The 12,145-nt window shown below is 31.1% G+C and overlaps 1 long non-coding RNA gene across 3 annotated transcripts in view; it reads right to left on the bottom strand.

The window, feature by feature from the left end:
* LOC144849167 (uncharacterized) overlaps positions 1-12,145 on the bottom strand; it is a 50,214-nt gene that overhangs the window by 33,225 nt on the left and 4,844 nt on the right. For 2 of the 3 annotated variants that reach the window (XR_013613951.1, XR_013613950.1), the window contains exon 2: positions 7,777-7,917. This is a non-coding gene — a long non-coding RNA (uncharacterized LOC144849167). Of the gene's footprint in view, positions 1-4,051; positions 4,528-7,776; positions 7,918-12,145 lie in introns of those variants that run through there. The other variant, XR_013613952.1, reaches the window with a different exon arrangement.

Raw genomic sequence — 12,145 nt, 5'->3', positions numbered from 1 at the left:
GTTAATGTTGGTGGTCTTTCTTTTTCTCCTCAGCTTGATTAATTTCTCTTTTGTAAATGTTACGAATTAATATTGTTGACATCTGCCTCATTTCTTGTAGTTTTGAAGCAACAACTAGATCTATTTATTAGGTTTGAAAGGAAAAGATTTAAATCAACCAAGAATCTATAGAATGTTTAAAACAAGATCAATGTTTTACATGAACCTATCAATGCGTCAAAGCAAAATAAAAACTGGAATATTTTTTTTTTTAGGGGTTATGCAACAAGTTTTCAATTACGCCAAAAAACAATGCAGAATTTTCACCAAAGAAAAGGTGAACCAACTTATCAACAAGCCGGTATTTCCCAACTATTCCGGTAGCATATAGAAATTCCAGACTGCAATTGTAAATAATTTACCTGGGTTACGAGACACCACAGGGTATGACAGGGTCACCTGTTGATTATTACTTGAGAAAGGCAATGATGTACGGTTTCGTTTTCATTTTAGCCCCACTGGTGGCTCAGATTTACACAGGTCAATGGTTTAAAAGCAATCACACACGTATTATTCAGGCTAGGTGAATCCCCTAAAGAAAACGAAGCCTAGAGTTGTTTAGCAAAACATACATTGTAATATTGCTAGTATAGTATGTTAATATTGACACAGACTCCGATGATTAGATGAATACGATTTACTACATTCGGCCTACATGATAATAAACACAGCAGGCAAAGATACTGAAAATGTATTAATTAATTTGAAACGATAAGATGAGGAAATTTATGAGAAATGGTCGTCCCAAATATACATTTTCTTTCTGGCTGTTTTACTATCACTTCGATTTAGCTTTTTGCATATTTTATTTTGTACCTCCATTGAGATCCAGCCACTGATACCCACAGCATTGTCATTTTTTCATTGCTTATTTTAGTTTGTATCTCCATTGAGATCCAGCCACTGATACCCACAGCATTGTCATTTTTCATTGCTTATTTTATTTTGTATCTCCATTGAGATCCAGCCACTGATACCCACAGCATTGTCATTTTTCATTGCTTATTTTATTTTGTATCTCCATTAAGATCCAGCCACTGATACCCACAGCATTATCATTTTTCCCCGAAATTTGCCTTTTGATTTTAATAAATATCATTAAACCTACAATCCGAATGAACCAATAGAATAGAAGCACGTGGGACTATTGATAGAACTAAGCATGAAAGTATAAATAAGTATTTAAAATATCCTCATCCGTAAAAGTATAGGTTTTGCGGCCAAAAAAGGGAAAATCCTTTTAAAAATTAAAACGAAAGAGTACCGTCGTATTTATTATTTTTTGGATCTCTTACTGAGCAGGTTTATGGCTCCCACCCTACGTCGCTATGTGACATCCTTAAATATTATCATTCCAAGATAGACAATGCTACTATTACGTTATCAAAATATTGGGCAATACTAGAAAAAAATGATATATATAAGATAAAGCACAGTGTATTAATATCATGTTTTGCTCCACAATTCAAATAGACAGTCATATCACAATATTTTTACCCAAGTTTGAATGTCAAATAAGACAATTAAAATTCGATATGGGAATAAGATGATAGCAAGGTGGCAGAGAGAACGTGATTTTGTTACAAATTCGATGTCGGTATAATTTTCATATCATATCATTTAATCTGTATGGCCATTTGAAATATGATAGATTAAGTATTATATTAAGGTGGTTGAACTCTCTAATTCACAATTATAAAAATAAGAAGCAAAACAACAGACTCAATGCAGCCGTACAAAACATATGATTATGCCTACTGACATATGGCGAGGACGATGATGACACTGACAGTGTGTTGAGAAACGAAACACGTTTTTCACAATTATTTGGCCTCGTCCAACAGAGGCCCCTGAACCAGGATCCGTTACCACAAAACTAGTCCTTGGCGAGATGGTTTTACATAATGGTCAATTTGAATATCGCTAGTAATTGTTTTAATTTGTTTCTTGGCCAAATTTTAAATTATATAGTAACTAAATTTAATGTTTTTATTGGTAAAAATAAAGATATAGTAACAATCTCAAATAATTAATGAATTAATAAATTCAATAAATTAGATAATACATGTAATATTATTATTATTCAAATAAATAATGGTAACAATCAATTTTTGTTTAAAGAAACCCCTGTATATTATTTATTATTAATAGAAAAGTACAAAATAAATAAAAATTAGATAAGAATTAGAATCAAATATTCTAATAACAATGAGAATGTAAACATACATCAAAATAAACAAATATAAATAAATTATGATTTTATAATTATAAATAATTATATTATGGATATAGTTATTCTGGAAATAATGTAATAATCAATAAATAAATGTTATTGATAAAAATATTACACATGAACTTGTTTTCTGGGAAGCGGTTTTCAACCACAATACAATTGGCACAATTAAAAGTTCATGAGAGATTTGATGCTATACCACCAAGGTCAATGTGTGCAACCATCCCTCAAAGGTTCATCATGATGTGAGAGGCCAGTATGTGCATTACTGGTGTGTAGAAAGGGTTGGGTGGGGAAAGGCTATCTGTAATAGTAGTTCGTGATGTGAGAGGCCAGTATGTGCATTACTGATAAAGGGTTGGGGTGTAGAAAGAGCAGGGGAAGTGTGTAGAGACAAGTAGTAGTTTGTGACTGATGTCTACAATTTTCTATAAGAACTGGTGAACACAACCTGTAAATATTCATGTCTTCAAATCTTTATTATTTGCAACCTAAATTGTTACTATCTGTAGTAGTAGTTCATGATGCGAGAGGCCAGTATGTGCATTACTGACAAAGGGTTGGGGATTAGAAAGAGCAGGGGAAGTGTGTAGAGACAAGTAGTAGTTTGTGACTGATGTCTACAATATTCTACTATAACTGGTGAACACAACCTGTAAATATTCATGTCTTCAAATCTTTATTATTTGCAACCTAAATTGTTACTTTTCTTTACTCTTTGGACATTCTTCTAATAAAAAAATGTGTAGGTTTGAACACATGTTTAATTAGAGTTTTATTAGATTAGATTACTGTAAATAAGAACAATGTTTAAATTGGTAATTTGTTTATAGTAATTTTACTATGATGTTATCAACCTCATCAGTCAGGTCAATTGTGTTTATAGTTTACGTTTAACAGGGCTTAGTAAAAGACCACTCCTGTATGAGGACACTCCTCATGCCTAACCCTATCCTGTAATATTTCATTCAATATGCATTTTCAATAGTTTTGTTTTTTGACTAAAAGCAGCAAAAAAAAAATGAAAATTAGTAGTAGGCAGAACACTCCTTAAAAGGTATGGTATTATTATTATAAAAGATGAATATAATTTAAATTTGAATATGCCATTTTGTGGTTTTCTGGAGAAAAAAAATTACGATAAAGTTAGATGTATTGTCTCCCTGAAAAAATAATTTTTTACAATTTTGTTGTTGAATATACCATTTTAATGGCACATAATAGTTATTCAATTTGACCAAAAATTGGATTGGAAACAAAATTATTTACCTGAAAAAATTGTAATGCAAAGCAAAAAATGGTCAAATTGGCTGCCAACCAATGGGTTTTTGGTTGAATTTATCCGTTTATTTTGTCATTTTATAAGTATATAATTTTTTTTTCAGGGTTTTTTTTCTACGGAAGTGATTAACTTTGTTAAAACTACAAAATGGCCTATTCAAAATCTGATTTTATTAATCTTCATTTTTCATGGTTTTTTTTTTGGGGGGGGGGGGCCAATACATCTTTAATTATTAACAATTAAATTTACCAAAAACTGGTTGTCTGACAGATAATGGGTTTCTTTAGATTTGATTTTTTAAAATAAAATTATAAAAATATTTCTGTCAAAATGAATAAATATTATGTGAAAATAAAATGACATATAAAAAAATAATATATAGGGAACAATATATCTTTTAAAAACATACAACTGTTTTAATAGAAAGTAAGGGAAATGCAGAAGTACATCACAAGCTTTAAAAATATTACTGCTTTTTTCTGTTGCTTTTATCTTCTTTTGCCACTACACAATAATTTTATTCTTTTTTTTTCTTGAGAAAATAAAATTTTAAGAATAATAGGCTTTTCTTTTCACTTGTATACTTTGATTTAGCTTTTTCCTTATTTATTCTCATCTGTGTTGACATTTGCATAAAAGATATAGAAAATTGCTACAAATACAGAAAACGGTGCAAAACTTTGACACTATATGGATAATGATAATGTTTTGCAGTAATATACAAAGTTTAATAAAAATAATTTTAAAAAATCCCAGTATTGTTGGTGCTACTCCGGTGGTCATTCTGGTTCCAATTCCGGAACATCACATACCGCAACAACCAATTTGACAGGATTGAAGTGGGGCTAAAATGAAAATGGTACCGGTAGCAGTCCAGTTGGCATTAGAAGTATTAGCTACCTTTCCTGTGGTTTATTAAAACGCACATCCTATTAGTTTTAACGTGGGTGAACAATCAATTATGTCCAGTCAACTGGAATGATAAGAAAAATTAGGGGAAATATATTTATATTCTTATAAATAATAATCTAATAAAGCATAACTAAATTACTAAAGAAATATATTGGTTTTCATAAAATTTTAACATTTTTACTGCTAAACTTAATCTACAATATTTTGTAATATAATTTGTATTATATTATTATATATTTGTATTGTAAATTAATTTAATTACTAGATTTTAAAATATAGTTTAAAAAACAAAAAAATAATTTAATTTTTTGTTTTTTTTATGTACCTTTGAAATAAAAAATTGTTTTTCAGTAGCTTTTTATCCTTTATTATGGTAAAAAATTTTGATTTTTTTTGTATACACCTTACAAATTTTGCTTAATCAAACTACATGTCTAAAGCTCTGTCTACACTATCAAACTAGTTTGACAAAAAATATGGTAGTGATAATAATATTTATAATAATAATGGTCAATATATAGCGCATGTGATATTAAAAAATGTGGTAGTGATATGACATCATCATGTCCATATATGGACACATCACATTTTTTGTCACATAAAGTTTGATAGTGTAGACAGAACTTAATAAACTAAATCTAACTAACACTACAGAGAAAATTGTTTATTTTTCCTAATTACAACAGTCAACAATACTTCCTTAGTTTTATTTTCGTTTTACTATTATTTTCACAACACAACTATCAAAAGGTTCACCACAGTTTCATGTGGTATCTTTAGAATATAAAAAAGGCATTATACAGGTGAAGAACCGTGCGGTGCAAATATCCAACATTGCTTTATCGAAGATTACAAACCACACCTATAGTAATTAGCGGCTGTAAGCAACACATACAATCACTGAATCCTAAATATTAATATTAATTCAAATTTCATTGATATTTTCAATCTGTTTCAATTTTTACTTTGGTTATTTTATTTTTTTTTTTATTAAATTGTACCTTATTTTTCTATTTTTGACAGGCCTTCACAAGTTTTCGCTTTTGGGGTTTTTTTTCAAACTCTGTACATAGAAAAGAAGAGAAATAAATGTTCTGAAATAAAATACCATGGAGCAAGGTAACTGTATGTGGCTGCATTAGATACGCCAGTTTGAATTCGCGTATTCAACTCAGTCACTTACTACAACGGCAACAGAACCTACTTTAGGACATTCCAAGGAAAAAGTTTCCGTGAAATGAACTAGGGGTAAATGTTTTCAGGTACAGGCATGAATTTTAAATATAATATTTGGTTAATTGTACATAAATGAAATATTTGTAACAGAAATCAAGATGAAAAAACATGAATTTCCCTTAATATGGTCAAATACAAAATTTGGCAAAATTCTTCCATAAAAACCAGGAAGACTTTTTTTCAGTAGTTAGGTAGTTAACCTAATGTAATAACATGTCTGGTGACTCCCTAGAAGGTGAAAAAAGATGGTGGATATACGGTGGATAATTTTTGCTATAGCACGAAAATAAAAATCTGAAGTTGAATAAAAATACCAGAAATGTAATATTCAAGTTATATTACCTATATTTAGTCATCTGATAACATTTTTTACCACACCGTTTATTTTTCATAGCTTTTTAAAATGCCTCTCTATTTACACAATTTGTGTACAAAAGAATAGAGATTTTACTGTGTAATTTGAACTATCCCCCCACTGATACGAAAGTGCTTATTTTCAACAAGCTCGTGTAACACAAATAAAATCCCAAAAATTATGAAACATAGGGGAAACTATAGATCGATAATTATTGGAATGTATGATCAATAGAATTTTTTTTGCCCGCACCTGGCCTTTAAGGAGACACTGTGTTTGGTCCCGAAAGTGTCACCTTTAATAGGTTTCTACTGCATGTGTTTATCTTCTTTATGGAGCAAAAGACCATGTTTTATTAATCATACTTTTAAAGGTTTGGCTTTCAAAGTAAAGACTGCTCCCTTTCCTTCTTTCAAAGCATTTCATAAAAACACCTGAATAGTGTTTAGTGAATTTTGAACTGAAAAATATCGGCAAGGGTTCGAGGTCAACTCGCTCTTAGTTCTGGTGGTGGAACAAGTCTTCTCGGATAAGGACTATAAACCGTAGATCCAGTGTACACAGTTATAACCTGTGTGCACTTTAAAGAACCCAGTTCATCAGTAGCGTAGCGTAGCGTTTGCACGCGACTAAAAATGAGAGTAGTAAGAGCTAGATCTCAATGGAGATATAGATAAAATAAGCAAAAAGCTTAACCAAAACGATAAAGTAAAACAGCCAGTAAAAATAAAATTTATATATATTTATTTGATAACATTTACTCCATAATATTTTCAAAAGTATGTCGTCGATTAAAAGATAAATTTCCTAGAAATTTGATTTTAAACGTCCAAACTAATTATCCAAGTGATTGAAACGCTACCATCTGCACAAACTGATTTCCACCAAACATATACCAGAACAAAACACTTTTAAAATGTTTCCCAGACAATTTTTATTTCAAATATCTTTTTCTTCTTCAATATGTGGGTAAACTTAATTTATGACTGAAATTATTCCCTAGTTGAAGAAGGGGAAAAAATTTTTTTTGAAATTTTGAAAATAGCGTAGGAGGTAGTAATGTTCTGAAGAACATGTTTCATGACTTAGGCCTACTTAAAGCACCCTTGGGGGCTGCAAAGTAGAAATTACAAAGGTAATATAATGCTGTAATGTCAACAAATAAAAATGCATCATACTGCTTTGGTCTGAAATTCATTAAATAATAAGTTTTATAAAAACAATCTGTAAAATTTATTTGGAATATCCCATGGTCTATTCTTATTTCTCCTCAAATATCTTAGTACCTATCCTAGACCCTAGGGTAATTATAAAGGGATGCATTCTAATAAAAGGGAAATCCCCTTAAAACATATCATTGCTTTGAGAAAGACCAACCAATGAGAAACAAACTTATTGGTACATTTTGGCAGGGACACAAACTAAAATATTGGCCTTTCAAACCTTTATCACTTACTAAACACATGATTTTTGTTTTACCTTTTGCCATTTTTCCCCCAAAATCTGTCCCTTTTATTTTTTTTCCAGAGTACAGCAAAAACATGAAAGGTTTCTTTCTGCTGCGAGCGATTAAATAACCATGTGAATAAATTATCCCCTTGCTTTGTTTAGGTTTCATTGTTAGTGAGAATGTAGTATTACAATAGGATTAAGAAAGAAATAGTAAACCGAAATTCTGTCATATGTACCATAAGAATATCTATCATTGCAATCGCGTACCTATTTGCTATTGTTGTAGCATTACTTATTTCTCCTGAAAAGCATTGAGACTTTTGTACAAGTTATTATCATCATCCAATCAACTTCTGACATGTAGACCTACCTTTAACATCCACACAACTTGGCAACTTACCAAAATAACTGAAATATATAATAGTATTATAAACAAATATAAATATTTGATGATTGAATGATTCTATTATTACATTAAATACAGTTTACAATTGTATTGACTTTTTAAACAAATCAAAAAAGGTAGCAAGATTATATATTCCCCAAAATGATTTGAATTTTTTGTTATTCTATATAGGGTATATCAGTCATTTTTTAGAGGGATTATGGTCTACACCTTCAGCCAACCTCTTAATGAAAGGGGTTGTGCACCCTACACTTCCCGAAAGATGAACTGGTACTGGTACTTGTAACCGTGATACTAGATCACATATGATTAGCACTTATGGACACTGCATGTTGATGCTCAAAACAATATCACTCTAGACCACTATCATATATTTATGCATTTTTTTAAAAATGTTTTGTAGTTCTGGGTTCTTGTTTCAAACAAGCCAGATATGTACTGGTTCCACTCCTTATCTGAAAAGACTTATCTCTAGACTTATATCACTTATACAGGTGTCACTAACAGGTATCACTTATACAAGTGTTCAAACAGATATCACTTATACAGGTGTTCTCTAACAGGTATCACTTATACAAGTGTTCTCTAACAGGTATCACTTATACAAGTGTTCTCTAACAGATATCACTTATACAAGTGTTCTCTAACAGATATCACTTATACAAGTGTTCAAACAGATATCACTTATACAGGTGTTCTCTAACAGGTATCACTTATACAAGTGTTCAAACAGATATCACTTATACAGGTGTTCTCTAACAGGTATCACTTATACAAGTGTTCTCTAACAGATATCACTTATACAAGTGTTCTCTAACAGGTATCACTTATACAAGTGTTCTCTAACAGGTATCACTTATACAAGTGTTCTCTAACAGGTATCACTTATACAAGTGTTCTCTAACAGGTATCACTTATACAAGTGTTCTCTAACAGGTATCACTTATACAAGTGTTCTCTAACAGGTATCACTTATACAAGTGTTCTCTAACAGATATCACTTATACAAGTGTTCTCTAACAGATATCACTTATACAAGTGTTCTCTAACAGGTATCACTTATACAAGTGTTCTCTAACAGATATCACTTATACAAGTGTTCTCTAACAGATATCACTTATACAAGTGTTCTCTAACAGATATCACTTATACAAGTGTTCTCTAACAGGTATCACTTATACAAGTGTTCTCTAACAGATATCACTTATACAAGTGTTCTCTAACAGATATCACTTATACAAGTGTTCTCTAACAGGTATCACTTATACAAGTGTTCTCTAACAGATATCACTTATACAAGTGTTCTCTAACAAGTATCACTTATACAGGTGCAACTCTTGTGCCAATGTTAGTGATGACTTTGTTTAGTTAATCGAAATTGATGAATTTACAATAGCTTTACTGATAATTATGAAAATCATCACAAAAGACCTTGAACAATGTTGACGCCCTAATACCAGCATAATATGCTATGCATGCCGAGTAAATCGTGAGCGGCCATAAAACGCAACAAAACCACAGGCCATGGTATATGAACAACAGGAGTAAATCCCATGTAATCCTTCAGCTTAGGAATGATTAACTGGATTACAATAGCATGCCTTGTTACAACTTGTTAATTCAATGTTATTGTACGAAGGAATTATGTAACGCATACTAAAGTATATATTTTGATTGAAGTATTGTACGTCACATTTTATATATAGTATGGTTCCCATACAGTATTCTAGCATTGTATTTTAAAAACGACACATGAAAAGGTTTGGTTTCGCATGCTATTTATAGCACAGCAGACATTTGTTCGCCGTCAAAAGATTAAAAATGTTGAGACATCTTTAAAATCAGGATGTCGACCATTTCACTGCCTGGGCAAAAGGATGTCATGAAGTTTAGTTTCAAAAACTCGAAGTGGTATGGTGAGAAAATACAAATACCTACTGACAAGCCAATCTATTAGCTCTTTTTCATCAGTATAATGACCATTAAAAATTGAAGTTCTAATAAAAGCATTATATATTTACAAAATGAGACCTGGATACTCTCATGTTGTGACATTGTAGAGAGCACTGCAGGAAACCATTAAACTTTTAGGGAAACTCCCTCAGAAATTAAGAACGTGTGCCAAACGCTTATAAAAATAAAAACATCAAAGTCAGGTATCTGACATTGAAAATAATCTGATCAGTCTTTTCATAAAACTAGAATGTCAACATAAAAAGAACAAACGTTTCAAAAGTGTGATCAGACTTTAGATTATGATCAGTTGGATAGTTGCATTCCAAAGAAATTTCAATAAACAGAAATAAAGGTAATGGATCAGAGTCAGAGTTGGTCATGATCAATTTACTCTATGTGAACATGTGACAGAGTTGTCATAATCGAGTTGATAATGATCAATTTACTCTATGTGAACATGTGACAGAGTTTTCAAAATCTAAGTTAATCAAGATCAACTTAGTCGATGTGAACCAGTGACGGCATTGTCAGAATCAGAGTTGGTCATGATCAATTTACTCTATGTGAACATGTGACAGAGTTTTCAAAATCTAAGTTAATCAAGATCAACTTAGTCGATGTGAACCAGTGACGACATTGTCAGTATCAAAGTTGGTCACGATCAATTTACTCTATGTGAACATGCGACAGAGTTCTCACAATCGGAGTTGATCATGATTTACTCTATGTGAACACACGACAGCGTTATCAGATTCAAAGTTAATCATGATCAACTTACTCTGTGTGAACCAATAAAACCATTGTCAGATTCAGAGTCCATCATGATCAGATTAAACTATCTGGACTACTAAGAACTACTCTGCTATCACATGGATCTATATTTATCAAGTTTGTAAAATCTTTTTAGAATAACAGGAAAAATTAAATACATTTCTAGGGGTTGGGAAGGGGCGTGGTTTAGTACAATAATATTATATTATCCTATTGTAGATAAATATATATATTATATATATAAAAATATCAAAATACTAAATTGATTCGTCTACTACCAACAATATTATCAAAATACTTGGCCTAGTAATATTCACACACAATACCAACATAACAATATAACGCCCTGAGTGCTAAGGCGTGAATTTTAAAATATAATAGTCAATTTTAAGCTATTCACGCTACTTCAAAGAAGGTACTAGACATTGAGATTTTGACCCTGTTGTCATTTGACTAAATAGAATGAATCGATTTAAAAATTTTTGGGGACTTTCCCTAAACAAGCAATGTGATCTCATACATTGTATTCTCTGAGGCCGATTAAATAGAAGTTTGGATTTACTTATTCAAATTGTTTGTATAACCGCACAAAGATAGTACATTTATATGCTAATTTGCTGGTTTTCTATAATATTTCCATTTTATAACAATTTTGATAATAGGCCTACTAGATTAGTATAAGTACTATTCACTGCCTTTTAATTTTTAATTTAAATTTCTTTGCCATTTAATTGGTTGACATGTGTCATGCATTAGAATCTCCCATTTTAATGATTGTGGGTACTATTGCATGCTCATTTTTTAGAAATATTATGCGATGTTAGGCTGGGGAAGGATGCGTTGTCAAACTGCTTACTCCGTGGCCATCCAATGTGTTGCGATTCAATTAAACATGAAAGCGACAGATTAATTTGAAAAACTTTACATTAAGCCCTGTCTACACTATCCAACTAGCTTGACAAAAAAGTGTGACATGCCTATGGTAGGGATATGCCCAAACTTAGTAGTGATATGACATCATCATGTCCATATATGGGCACATCACATTTGAGTTTAGTAGTGTTGACAGAGCTTAACAATAGGCCTATGTATATGTTTGTTCAACTCATCCTCAGGCAACTCATAAACATTCATTATTTGCATACAAATTGAATTAGTCACAGCTTTTACCTGTTCATCTAATTATAGATAAAACTGGTCCAAGATTTTGAAATAAAAAAAGAAATAAATCTCTAGACTTGTTTTATATCATGCTGTAGTATATCAAATGGCATATACAATTCAGTAAAATTTTCTTTCAAAAAAAGTTTGCAAGAATTAATACATTTTTCAATGACGTACATAAAACACACCAGTGGTTGGGTTAAGTTAACCAACAAGACGTTAGCATTAGCACTTAAAAACATGTTTGGTGAAACTAACTGCTGTTAAAAAATATGTTTGGGTATGTATGCATTGCATATGTCTGCAGCAGACGTGAGACTATTGTGTTTCCAACACAAA

This window comes from Antedon bifida, chromosome 7, assembly GCF_963402885.1.
Source record: "Antedon bifida chromosome 7, ecAntBifi1.1, whole genome shotgun sequence".
NCBI lineage: Eukaryota > Metazoa > Echinodermata > Crinoidea > Comatulida > Antedonidae > Antedon > Antedon bifida.
Note: the sequence above shows the minus strand (reverse complement) of the source record. Positions and strands in the feature narration are given on the sequence as shown.